This window comes from Sus scrofa, chromosome 14 (genome assembly GCF_000003025.6).
Source record: "Sus scrofa isolate TJ Tabasco breed Duroc chromosome 14, Sscrofa11.1, whole genome shotgun sequence".
Lineage (NCBI taxonomy): Eukaryota > Metazoa > Chordata > Mammalia > Artiodactyla > Suidae > Sus > Sus scrofa.
This window is the reverse complement of record NC_010456.5, coordinates 88,038,059-88,052,502: the sequence shown is the minus strand read 5'-3', so window position 1 is coordinate 88,052,502 and position 14,444 is coordinate 88,038,059. Positions and strand designations below refer to the sequence as shown.

Genomic DNA, 14,444 nt, shown 5'->3' with positions numbered 1-14,444 from the left:
ATCTGACCCCTAGCCTGGGAACTTCCATATGTCGCAAGCGTAGCACTAAAAAAGCAAAAAAATAAAATAAAATAAAATAAATATATTCGTTTAAAAAGGAGTACAATACAGCCCCAAGGCATCTCTTCTCCCCACCTTAACACAGAAGCCAGTAAAGGAGCCTCAGCTGTCTTATCCAAGGGACAAACCTACTGGAGGTAATCTCTAAAATGTTGGAAAAGAGTGCAAGACACTCACTGCTTCTGTGTTCTCACTTAATGTTTTCTCCTAAATTTCCTGCAATCTGACTTCTATTCCCTATCTCTATTAAGACAACAGAGAAGTCCAAATTGTTGAATACCCACAGTATTTCGCTACTCCAATTGTGAAACTATTTCCTTAGTTTCTAGAACACTACTCTTTCCTGTCTTATTCTTCTACCACTCTGATTTTTCTTTCTCTGTCTTTCCTTAGACCATCTCTTGTTTTCATTCCATACAACACTGCAGAATTCCATCCAACCACATTCATTTAGCTACTTATTATCCAATTATGCTTTACTAGTCCATATTGAATCAACCATTCTCCCCAACATCAGACTTATATTTCTATAAGTATCACGTAGCATTTTTATCTACTATGATTGTATCATATTTGACACAATCACAGTAGATAAAAAAGGTGTTCTTAAGGAGATTTCTCAAAAGCCTAAAACTAGAACTATCATATGACCCAGGAATTCCACTCCTGGGTATATATCTTAAAAAGGAAACCAGGACCCTAATTCAAAAAGATGCATGCACTCCAATGTCCATAGCAGCATTATTTATAATAGCCAAGATATGGAAGCAACCTAAGTGTCCATCAACAGATGAAAGGATAAAAGAAGTGATTCACACACACACACAGAGGAATACTGCTCAGCCATAAAAAAGAATGAAATTTTACCATTTGCAACAACATGATGGATTTGGAGGGCATCATGCTAAGTGAAACAAGTCAGAGAAAGACAAACATTATATGTGGAATCTAAAAAACAAAACAAACTAGTGAATACAACAAAACAGAAAGAGACTCACAGATATAGAGAACAAACTAGTGGTTACCAGTGGGAAGAGGGAAGGAAGGAGGGGCAATAAAGGGGTAGGAGATTAAGAGGTACAAACTACCATGTATAAAATAAATAAGCTACAAGGATACAACACAGGGAATATAGTCAATATCTTATAATAACTATAAATGGACTGTAACCTTTGAGAATTATGAATCACTGTTATATACCTGAAACATAATACTGTATATTAACTATAACTCAATTTTTCAAAAAGCCATGTTGTATTTAGTCTCTTTCTTAAAGGAATAATCTGACTAAGTGACCCAATATCAAGGCTAGACATAGTCCTTGAATTCAGTTTGGTATGGTTTAAGGTTACGAGGCCCTGAGCCCACAGAGCTTTAGAGCCCTACTTGCCCTCTATGCTGGGGAAGTTGCTGAAGCACTCAGAGGTGACACAAGAGCAGTCTTGAGAGTTCAGAGAAGACCTCCCAGGACCAGAGATGGCTGAAACAAATCAAAGTCCTATAACATACAAAGTTATTTGAATATAACAATTACTTTAGCATGCCTTCACTTATTTGTCTGAAACATAATCTACTGTAAATATGGGATTCTACCTGCCCTCTCCAAAAAAAAAAAAAAAAAAAAAAAAAACTGGCTAGAAAGTATGGTCCTAGGAGTTCCCGTTGTGGCGCAGCAGAAATGAATCTGACTAGGAACCACAAGGTTGTAGGTTTGATCCCTGGCCTTGCTCAGTGGGTTAAGGATCCAGCATTGCCATGGGCTGTGGTGTAGGTTGCAGGCACGACTCGGATCTGGCAACACTGTGGCCCTGGCGTAGGCCGGCAGCTATAGCTCCGATTGGCCTCCTAGCCTGGGAACATCCATGTACTGCAGGTTCGGCCCTAAAAAGACAAAAGTTAAAAAAAAGAAAGAAAGTATGGTTCTATAAATAAAAAAAAGAACCATTTTTTTTTAAAAAAGTTTTCATATCTAAAGCTGTGGCTACTAATTCCTCTAATTTATAGTGGTGAGTCTGTGAGCAGGGGGATGGGACATAGTGAGGGTAGAGGGAAACAAAATATTTATTGTAGCAAAAATACACAGACTGAAGAGTTGTGAATGTTTATAAATTTCAAGGATTCTAGGATATGTTTTGGGTGTACTCGGAGGGTTAAAGCTCATTAAGATACCAGATGAAACTTGCAAGTACATATCCATTACCATAGTTAATAATTAATACAATTTCTCAATCGGCAGAGGGCCACTTCAGTCAGAGACCAATGCAACCAGAGTCCTTTATCTCTACAGTGGTCAGAGTCTGATGAGTGGGTCAAAGATTTATAAAACAGGATGAACCGTATCAGCAGGTTTTGTCTTTGCAGAACACTCCAACTAAAATGCATGTTACAAAACACATGTGGTTAAAACACGGTGCTTTCTTCCTCTTATTTCCAAACTAAAAACTCACTACTATAATGCCTTTCCCTGTCTATTTTATGAAAAATGGAAGCATCATAAAGTTACTCAATAGTATCAGACAGCAAAAGGAAGAGGTAGCACAGAATTGTAACTAAAAGTATGGGTTTTGGAGGAAGATAGATATGGGTTAAAACCCTACTCTGCAACTTACTAAAAATATAAACTTGAAATTCTTTTTCTTTTTTTTTTTCTTTTTGTCTTTTTAGGGCCACATCCACGGCATATGCATGCTCCCAGGCTAGGGTTGAATCAGATCTGTAGCTGCTGGCCTACACCACAGCCACAGCAATGCCAGATCCAAGTCACCTTTGCAACCTATACCACAGCTCACGGCAATGCCAGATCCCCAACCCACTGAGCAAGGCCAGGGATCAAACCCACGTCCTCAAGGACACTAAATCAGGTTCGTTACCACTGAGCCACAATGGAACCCCCTATACTTGAAATTCTTAAAGCTAGGTGATGATTACATGGGATTCATTACACTATTCTTTCTATTTCTGTACATATTTGAAAACATCCATAATAAAAAATAAATTTCTTTATATATCCAATCAGAATTGTTTCTTTATCTCTCAAATGAGAACAACAACAATACATAATACGTGAGGAGTGTGAAAGCATGTGTATACACAGACACACAGGAGTAATAAAAAAAAAAATGGGTTAAGAAGATAACCAGGTGAGTTCCTGTTATGGCTCAGTGGAAATGAATCCGACTAGTAACCATGAGATGGCAGGTATGATCCCTGGCCTCAATCAGTGGGTTAAGGATCTGGCGTTGCCATGAGCTGTGGTGTAGGTCAAAGATGTGGCTCGGATCCTGCTTTGCTGTATTTGTGGTGTAGGCCAAGGGCTACAGCTCCAATCTGAGCCCTAGCCTGGGAATTCTCTATGCCTCAGGTACGGCCCTAAAAAGACAAAAAAAAAAAAAAAAAAAAAAAAAAGAATTGGGTGACCAGACAACCTGATCTACCCAGAATAGTCTCAGTTTAAATTTGCTATCCTGGTGTCCTGTTTTGTCAGTTTCCATTTCTTTTTTTCTTTTGAGGGCCACACCCGTGGCATATACCATAGGTCCCAGCAATGTCGGATTCTTAACCCACTAAGTGGGGCCAAGGATAAACCCATATCCTTATGGATACCAGTCAGATTTGTAACCAGCTAAGCCACCACGGAAATTCCCTCTATTTTCACTCATAAAAATGTCTCAGTCTATCCTATTGTAAAGCATAGGGAACTAAGTATTCTGTAATAAACTGTAATGGAAAAGAGGACAAAAAAGAATCACACTGCTGCACACCAGAAGCTAACACGACACTGTAAATCAACTAAACTTCAATACCAAAAAATAGAAATAAATGTCTTGGTGTAGAGATAAATTACATAGTGGCTTAGTTAAGAATGTATAGATATATGCATGAAATACATACATGAATAAGTGTTCTATTAGTGAAGAATGTGCCTTCTAATACATTTTATCAGAAACATTATAGCAGGAACAACTTAAGTAAAGGGAAGCATTGTTCCATTTTCCTATAGAAATTAAAAAAATACTAACACAAGTAAGGTTGAATTGTACCAAAAAATTATAACATGCACTTAAGAATCTCACGAGAGTGGAGTTCCCGTCACGGCACAGCAGAAACAAATCCAACTATAAACCATGAGGTTGTGGGTTCGATCCTGGACTCGTTTTGTTGGTTAAGGATCTGGTGTTGCCATGAGCTGTGGTATAGGCCACAGACATAGCTTGGATCTGGCGTTGTTGTTGCAGTGGTGTAGGCCTGCAGCTATCTATAGCTCCAATTCAGCTCTTAGCCTGGGAACCGCCCTATGCCACGGGTGAAGCCCTAAAAAGACAAAAAAAAAAAAAAAAAAAAAAAAAATCTTATGAGAGAGAGGAGAATTAAATGAGGTAGAAAAGAGAATTAACCTCTTTGGAAGTTTGGAAACAACCTGGCTTCAAGTTCTGGGTAATGAGGCGGCAGACAACAGAGTAAAACCTTTCGAATCCAGTCTTCCAAGAAAATGTCTCAGCAAGACGTAAACTTGTCCAAGCCTTACCTTTTCTAAAGGAAAAGTCAAAGGAGTATTCCTAAACTATCACACTTCATTCCCCCTTCCCCCACAGCATGTAACATCAAAAGGACTGAACTGTAAAACTAGTAATCAGGATTTCCTAAGCATAACATGGGTCCCAGGGGTCTGCATGCCAACTCTGTGGTTGTTCTCATTCTCACCTACTGCCTAAAAAAGATGAAAAACCTAACTAAATTAAGGGGAAAAAATTTTAAATTTTAAAACTTTGCAACTTAAGCTCTGACATTCCTTTGTAAAAAGGCATACTCAGTAAATAGCAACTAAATTCTCCTAGGTCCTCAGACCAAAAACCTTGGTGTCTGCAATGATTGTTCTCTTTTTCTCATGCTTCCAATTTATCATCAAATCCTTTAAGCTCAACCTTTAAAATTCATTCAGCACTTGACCACTTTTCTCCACCTTCATCTGTTCCTGCCCTGGTTCAAATCTGGATTATCTGCAATAACCTGATTTCCCTTCTTATCCTCCTGCCCCACTCAGAACACAGATTTAAAGAAGTTAAAGGAAACTGCCCCAGGTCACACAGCCTGCAGGCAGTGGAGCTAAAACTGGAATGCAGGAAATCAAACTGGAGAACCTAAGATCCTAACCAGTATATTATACTGCCTCCCTGGGTTTGGTTTTTTCTTTTTTTAATGGCCACACCTGTGGCACATGAAAGTGCCTGGACCAGGGACTGAACCCATGCCTCAGCTGCAACCTAGCTACTGCAGTCAGATTCTCAACCCAATGCAACATAGTGGGAACTCCTGCCTCTCTGGGTTTTTGTTTTTGCACAGCTGTGGAGCCAGAATCCTGCCATTGAGTCATATGAAATACCCTCACAAAGCACTGGCTTATCTAGAGAGGTAAGAACCGAACTTCAATACAAAAGAGCTTCATTACCAAAGAGTTCCACTTGGAAAGCTTACTATAAACTTAATAATGAAGTGAATAATAAATGTCTTTTAAGAGGACATCTCTCTTTCTTTTAATCCCTTCCTTCATATTTGACAAATTTTTCTCCCTCCCTCTATCCTCTGTCCCTCCACTTCCCTCTCCCTCCCTCTCTCTGGCAGTAGGATGCTAAGCTTCCAAGACATTAAACATTTACATGCTAATGGAGTTGCCACTGCAGTGCAGTGGAAACAATTCAACTAGGAACCTTGAGGTTGCAGCTTTGATCCCTGCCCTCGCTCAGTGGGTTAAGGATCCCAAGTGGCTGTGAGCTGTGGTGTAGGTCACATACTCGGCTCAGATCTGGCGTTGCTGTGGCTCTGGCGTAGGCTGGCGGCAACAGTTCCAATTAGACCCTAGCCTGGGAACCTCCATATGCTGCGGGTGTCGCCCCAAAAAGACAAAAGACCAAAAAAAAAAAAAAAAAAAAATTACATGCTAAAATGTCGCTTAGTGGAGTTCCCAGCTTGGCTCAGCAGTAACAAACTTGACTAGTATCCATGAGGATGGAGGATCTGGCATTGCTGTGAGCTGTGGCTTGGATCCCACGCTGCTGTGGCTGTGATATAGGCTGGCAGTTCCTGCTCCAACTGGACCCCTAGCCTGGGAACTTCCATGTGCCCTGGGTACGTACCTTAAAAAAAAAAAAAAAAAAAAAAAAGAAGCTTAACAATTAAATCTACAGAGTAAACCATATATGACAGAGCTAACTTCCTGACCTAAACTACTTTCTTCCTTTCACCTTTAAAATTCCCAAGTACATCTCAGCATCTATGTGAACTAAGCCATTCCCTAGCATTAAATATTCTTCCCCTGGGCTCTTGTTTACTATTTTTAAAATCTGAAGTATAATTAAACATTCAATAATAGGCACAGGTCTTAAGAGTTCTGCTTGGTGGCTATTGACAATGGTCTATACCCATGTAACTGTCACTTAAAACAAAATACAGAACATTTCCACAGACCATAGGAAGTTCTTTCACGTCCTTTTCTAAACAGCTTCCTTCCCTCTCCAACCTACAATTATTTTCTGATTTCTATCATTACAAAATAGTGTACCTTTTCTTGACTTAGTATAAACAGTACAGTATATGCTAATCTCGTTCCTTTCACTTAACACAATGCTTTTGAGATTCACCTGTGTTGCTTGGGCGTCAGTTGCTGAGTACTGTGAGTATACACTAAGATTTGTTTACCCATTTTCCGATACATGGACTCTTCAGTTGTTTCCAGTTTGGGGCTACTACGAATATAACTGCTATGAACACTCTTGAATTTATAATTTTGGGGACATATGTTTTCATTTCCCTCATTAAATATTTAGGAGCAGAATTTCCAAATCATAGGATGGATATATGTTTAACTTCATGTAAAAAAGCCAAACAGTTCTCCAAAGTAACCATACTATTTTGCATACCAACAAGCAATGGATGAGTTCCAACTGCATCATATCATGCTCAACATTTAGTACTTTCAACCTTCTGTTGCTATGGTTAGCCGTTCTAGAGGGTGTAAAATTGTATCTCATGATGAGTTTACTTTGCAATATTTCCCTTTTGATGTTGAGTATATTTGCAAGTGACTATTGGCCATTAATAGATCCTCTTTGGGAAAGTTTGTTACTGGGTTATTCCTATTTTCCTCATTTTGCTATTGGGTTATTACAGTTATTTTCATATCCTAAATACAAGTCCTTTGATGGATAATACACTAGAAATATTTTTCCCCTACTCTGGGCTTAAGCACTCTTTTTCTTAGTGGCGTCTTTTTTTGTTTCTTTGTATCCACCCATGTCTCAGCATGCCAAGGACCAATGCTAGGTCACAGCTATAAGTAGAGTCACAGAAGTGACAACACTGGATCCTTAGCCTGCTGAGCCACAAGAGAACTCCTTCTTAGTGGTATCTTTTAAAGGACAGTAATGAAAATTTAGATGAAGTCCAATTTATCAATTTTTTTATGTATCTTTTTATGTTTTAAGATCTTATCCAAGAGCTATCTGAATACTCCAAAGTCATGAGGACATTCTTTTTTTCCCCTAGAAGTATGACATTTAAAAATATGTCCATTGGAATTCCCTTGTGGCTCATCAGGGAGAATCTGGTGTTGTCACCACTGCGGCTTAGGTCACTGCTATAGCTTGGGTTCAGTCCCTGGCCCAGGAATTTCTTCATGCCACAGGTACAGCCAAAAAGGAAAAAATAAATAAATAAGTACATGTACATCCACAAATTTTTTGATATTTTTCCCTCTAAGAGGTGAGGACTAAGTCCTCTACCCCTAAGCATGGGCTGGAGCAATGAGTAGAATATGGTGGAAGTGATGATACGTGACTCCCAAGACTTTGTCATAAAAGGCAATGCCGCTTCCTCTTTGTGCTCGATTTTTTTTTTTTTTTTTTTTTTTTTTGGTTTTTAGGTCTGCTCCCATGGCATACGGAGGTTCCCAGGCTAGGGGTTGAATTGGAGCTATAGCTACCAGCTTACGCCACAGCCACAGCAATGCGGGATGTGAGCCACGTCTGCAATCCACACCACAGCTCACAGCATGCCGGATCCTTAACTCACTGTGTGAGGTCAGGGATCGAACCCGCAATCTCATGGTTCCTAGTCAAATTCATTTCTGTTGAGCTCCAGGTGCTAGAAGTGCTCACTCTTTGATCACTCCCTCTGAGGGAAGCCAGTTGCCATGTTATAAGGGCACTCAAGGTAGCCCATTGAATAGGCCCATGTGGTAAAGAACTGAGTCTCCTGCCAACAGCCAGTGAAGAGCTGAGGCTTCTAGATAACAGCCTAGGGAAACAAGCCATCTTAGAAGGGGATTCTCTAGCCCCAAACATTCAGATAATTGCCTTTTTTTTTTTTTTTTTTTTTTTTTTTAGGGCCATACCTGCAGCATATGGAAGTTCCCAGGCTAGGAATCTAATCAAAGCTACAGATGCAAGCCTTACACCACAGCCACAGCAATTCCAGATTTGATCTATGTCAGTGACCTGCACCACAGCTCACAGCAATGCTGGATCTTTAACCCAAAGAGCAAGGCCAGGGATCAAACTCGCATCCTCATGGATCCTAGTTGGGTTGGTTTCCACTGAGCCACAATGGGAACTCCGATGATTGCACTCTCACTAACATCTTGACTACAATCTCATGAGAGATTTTGTGCTAGAATTACCTAGTTAAGTTCCTCCTGTGTTCCTCACACAGAGCAACTGCAATGTAATAAATACTTGTTGCTTTAAACCATAAAGTTTCAGGGAATTTGTTATGAGGTAACAGATAATACAGAAGTTGCATAGTTTTTGTTTTTGCATTTTAGATATATGATCCACTGAAAACCAGTTTCTATGTATAGAGTGAGATGAGGTGATAGTTCAATATTTTCCATATAGATATTGAGTTAGAGCAACATTTGTCTTTCTCCCATTGCATTGACTTGGCAAGCTGGTGATCTATTTCTGAGATCTCTATTATGTGCTGGATTTGACCTTTAAGCAGAAGTTTGCTGCTCTCTGGTTTAGACCATTGATATGAGACCTTCCTTCTTTTCTAATATAAAAATTTAATGCAGAGTTTCCCTCTAAACACTGTTTTAACTGCATTACTATTTGTTTGTATCATTTCTGCTTTGTACTATTTTTTAGCCATGGTTATAGGATTTTCAATTTACATCACTAACTTTTACAAATACTTCAAATAATACATGCAGCATGCTGGGGAACCTGGAATGCTCATGTCATTTATTTCTCTTCTGTCAGAGATCACTATCCTGTGCTGACTGTTGTCCAACATGTGAAAACAGCTATTTCATACATTTTTATTCTGTTTTCTAGTTACAGTAGGAGGGCAATTTTCACAGCAGTTAATCCTGCATGAGATGTACTCCTTTTTTTTTTTTGTCTTTTTGGCTGGCCCTGAAACATATGGAAGTTCCCGGGCCAGAAAGGATCGAATCCAAGCCTGAGCTGCAACGTACACCACAGCTGTTGCAATGCCGACTCAACCCAATATGCAGGGTTGGAGACTGAACTGGTGCCTCCACAGATGCTTTAACCCACTGTGCCACAGCAGAAACTCCCAGATGTGTTTTTTATAGCATTCCTCTTTTTTTCCCTTTTGCCTTTTTAGGGCCTCACCCACAGTATATGGAGGTTCCCAGGCTAGGGATCTAATCAGAGCTATTGCCACTGGCCTATGCCAGAGCCACAGCAGCAACGCCAGATCCGAACCGTGTCTGCGACCTACACCACAGTTCATGGCAACGCTGGATCCGTAACCCACTGATCGAGGCCAGGGATCGAACCTGCAACTCATGGTTCCTAGTAGGATTCATTTCCGATGTGCCACGATGGGAACTCCCACAGCATTTCTCTTTATGATATTTTTTTTAGTGGTTGCCCTAGAGATTAAAATATGAATCTCGAAATTATTATAGTCTACCTTCAAATAAGAGTATATTAAATCACAGTATATGAAACTTATGACAATAAAATTCCATTTCCATCTTATTGCATTCTCATGGTTCTATACCCTACTTCTAAATATGCTGTAAAACCCATAAATATTAATTTTTTTTGCTTTAAACAGTCAATAGTCTGTGTGTATACATTATAGGTGAGGGTACAAATTTTTTTTTCTGTATATTTGTGCAGATATTTACCTTCCTGGTGTTTTTTAGTTTTTTTGTGCAATCCCAGGGTCCCATCTGGTCTGTTTTGTATTTGGCTGATGGAAAATTTTTTTTAGCAAATGTGGCAATCCAGATCTGCTAGAAACATATTCTTTAACTATTTAATCTGAAAATATCTTTGTTTTGCCGTTATTTTTGTAGACTCTTTCTGCTGGTTAGAATTCTAGGTTGACATATTTGTTCTCCTTTCAGCACTTTTATGAATGTGGACAATTGAATGTCCATTGTCTTTAAGCCTTCAATTTTCCTGGTGAGTATTTAGCCATAATTCACCTTGTTACTATCATACATTTAATGTCTTTTATTATTCTGTTGCTTATAAGAGCTATTCTTTAATTTTCATCAGTTTGATTATGATGTGCTTAGGTCTGGAATTGTTTTTTTTTTTTTTTCAAGGCTGCACCTGCAGCATATGGAAGTTCCCAGGCTAGGGGTCAAATATGAGATGCAGTTGCTGGCCTAAGCCACAGCCACAGCAACACTGGATCTGAGTCACATCTGTGACCTACACTGCAAACTGTGGCAACAACAGATCCTTAACCCACTGAGCAAGGCCAGGGAATGAACCCACATCCTCACGGATATTAGTTGGGTTCTTAACCTACTAAGCCACAATGGGAACTCCTGGAATTTTTTTTTTATTTGTTGGTTTGTTTTTTCTTTTTTTTAATTTAACCTATTTGAAGTTTGTTGAACTTCTTGAATTTGTAAGTTGATATTTTCCATCAATTTTAGAAGTTCTTGACCACTGTCTCTTCAGATATATTTTCTGCCACATTCTCCCCTCTCTTTCTGAAATCTCAGTTACACGTACATTAGACTGATATTATCCCTCAGATCTGGGAGCTCTTTTCTACTTCTCCCTGCTCTTTGTTCCCATTATCAATCTGGGTATGTTCTGTCAATACGTATTCCCATTCACTAAACTTTTCTTCTCATATATTGAGAAGGTGTTAGGCCCATAAAATGCATTCTTCATTTCTTTCTCTCTCTCTTTTTTTTTTTTTTTTGACCTTTTTAGGGCCACACCAACAGCATATGGAAGTTTCCAGGCTAGGGGTTGAATTGAAGCTGTAGCTGCTGCCTATGCCACAGCCACAGCAACACAAGATCTGAGCCACATCTGTGACCACAGTTCATGGCAACACCGGATCCTTAACCCACTGAGCGAAGCCAGGGATCAAACCTGCATCCTCATGGATGACAGGTTCGTTAACCTCTGAGCCACGACGGGAACTCTGAAAATCCCCATTTTTAAACGCATGTTGTCCATCTTTACCATTAGATTCTCTAGCATATTTTTTTTCATAGTTACTTTTAAATCCCATGGATAGTTCTGCCATCCAGAGATATATCTGGATCTCCCTCAACTGACCGTTTCCTTTTTTGACATTTGATCACATTTTCTTACTTGTGTTTCCTTGTAATCTTTTATTATAAGCCAAATATTTCATAGAAAAATATATTAATGGTTGAAATAAGTAATATTCTACTTCTAGAAAAAGATATAATACTGCTGACAGGCTACTAGAATGAGGTCTGAGTCAATTTCTTCCAAAATTTAGCTGGGTCAAGGCTTTGATGCAGCTCTATTTTCAGTTCATCACTAGCTTCCAACATTTAGAAAGTGGGAATCAGGACTTTCACTTCAGCAGGGTCTGGGATCTGAGCCCAGGTAGGATTCCAGAGATCTGCCTGTGCTTCACAGCTAAGCCACCAGCTTTCAAAACTGTGAGAGTACATTACATATATACTAGAACTGAACAATTAAGGAAACAGATGGCAGATGGTGTGAACCAGGTTTCTCACTATTGGAGTAAGAGTTTACAGATAAAACAGAAAAGAAGATTAGAATAATCTATGCAATAATGGATTTGAGTTTTAGTACACTAGTACAAAGTCATGTTTAGATTAATATAGATATAAATGGATACATATAGATATATTTATAGATATGAGTATATATTCAGATTGGTATATGCACAAAAATGTCCTGGCTCAGTCAGTTGAGAGGGTCTATACGTAACAAGACTCCAGAAGCAACAAGCACATCTAGCACCTAGAGTTTAGTTTCTCCTTTCTCTAATAATAGGAACCAGTGCTCTTTGGAGAAATGGTTGATTCCAGGATGGCAGCAGGAAATACACAAAATGAACCTGGAGCACCACATAGAGCCAAAAAGTAAGGACATACTCACAAACACACACACATACACACCCACTGATGGGTGTATGTCAGAGACATAGGAGCCCATTTGAAAGAGCTTCTAATAGCCAAAACTGGAACAATTTTACCAATAAAATTAATCAAGCAGTAACTGGATTATAAGTTTGAGTATAAAGTAAATATCCATGAGTCCATCCCAATATAAAAAAAGGATTAAATAAACACATAAATGAGGAAGAAGAGACAAATTCCCAGCACAGGAGAATTCCAAATCATTTACATAGATAACCCACCTTTGAGGAAAAGGAGGATAATTACTCACTCCTTAGGTGTGGGCTGCAAATAAACGGCTTCCTTCCAAAAGTATAGTCTGACGAGAAGAGGAAAAGAGTAACTTTACAGTGGAGAAACTTGACAAACATTACTTTGACCAGATGATCAAGGTCAAGATCAACAATGATAAATCATGTTGACAGTATGCACCCTTAATACAATGTGATGAAAAAGGCACTTAACCTCAGTAGTCTTCCTTCAAAACCCCCAAATCCAGTCTAATCATAAGAAAAACATGAAACAAATACCAATCGAGGCACATCCTACAAAATATCTGAACAACACTCCTCCAAACTGTCAAATTAATCAAAAACAAGGGAAGTCTGAGAAGCTGTCACAGCCGAAAAGGACCTAAAGACATATGACAACTAAAGAAAACGTGGTACCCTGGATGGGAACCTGGAACCAAAAAAAGAAAGAAAGAAGATTAGATAAAGACAGAGAACAAATGAACAAAGAATGGACTTAGTTTAAAAAGTCTCAACCCTTGCTAGGTTCCAGGGTCCTCCCACTGACCCTTCCTCCTGCTGCAATTTCTTCCTCTGGAGCAGGCCCAGTTGAACCAAGCCAGGATATCTGGCATGGTCAACCTTGCACATGATCTGAGGCCAGCTTCATCCTAAGCTGCCTCATCATCCCCCAAGGCCTCCTTCCCTTCCTCCTCCTCCTCTTCCTTTTCTTCCTCCACCTTTCTCAAGGACCCTTCTCTTCCCTCTTTATCTTCTTCCTCCAAGGCCTCTCTCCCTCTCTGTTGTTCCTGCCTACCTCCTCCTCACTAGTGAGCTTCTTGGGCCTTAATGCTATAACCCTACTTCCCACCTTCCTGTCAGAAGTACATATGAACCAGTTGCTGGGGAAGTTGTGATTTTAAACCACTTTCTTACTTGTTGGGAAATGTAGCTGTGCCTAAATAAAGTCCACATCTTTGTTGCCACTCACCGAAAAAAAAAAAAAAAAAAAAAAGTCTCAACTTTAAAAAATGAAGGAGCAAGCTATGTACACTGGATACAACACCTTATCATGGACAAGAATAGCTTCCCCCCCCCTTTTTTAGGGCCACACCTGCAGCATATGGAAGTTCCCAGGCTAGAAACCAAGTCAGAGCTGCAGCTATAGGCCTACACCACAGCTACGGCAACATCAGATCCAAGCTGCATCTGCAACCTACACCAGAGCTCATAGCTGTAACCTTAACCCACTGAGTGAAGCCAGAGATCAAACCCACATCCTCATGGCTACTAGTCAAGTTCTTAACCCACGGAGCCACAACGGGAACTCCAAGTATACCTATTTGATGTAATGTAACATCTTACTAATGTAACAAACTTCATTTTTGCTAAGACATTTACATTAGTTGATCTTCTTCACTTTCTGTCTCTAATCATTTCTTATCAGTCTTTCACAAAACTTTCTGTCATGGGGTAGGGGACCTAAAATACAATCCTTCTAAATAATCAGAGAAGCAAAAAAAAAAAAAAAGGAAAAAGGAAAAAGAAAAAAGAAAAAACTATTCCTGTTATAGTGCAGCAGAAACGAATTCGACTAGGAACCATGATGTTGCAGGTGCAATCCATGGCCTCTTTCAGGTTAAGGATCTGGTGTTGCCATGAGCTGTGGTGTAGGTCACAGATGAGGCTAGGATCTGGCATTGCTGTGGCTGTGGTGTAGGCTAGCAACCGTACCTCCAATTTGATCCCTA

The 14,444-nt window shown here is 39.5% G+C and overlaps 1 protein-coding gene across 6 annotated transcripts in view; it reads right to left on the bottom strand.

Moving 5' to 3' along the window:
- FAM35A (family with sequence similarity 35 member A) overlaps positions 1 to 14,444 on the bottom strand; it is a 115,557-nt gene that overhangs the window by 68,653 nt on the left and 32,460 nt on the right. Inside the window, exon 3 of one of the 6 annotated variants that reach the window (XM_021073592.1) lies at positions 12,706 to 12,782. The exons of the other annotated variants lie outside the window; for them this stretch is intronic. The gene's annotated coding sequence lies outside the window, so the exon portion shown is untranslated. The remainder of the gene's footprint in view (positions 1 to 12,705; positions 12,783 to 14,444) is intronic. 6 annotated transcript variants of the gene reach the window in all.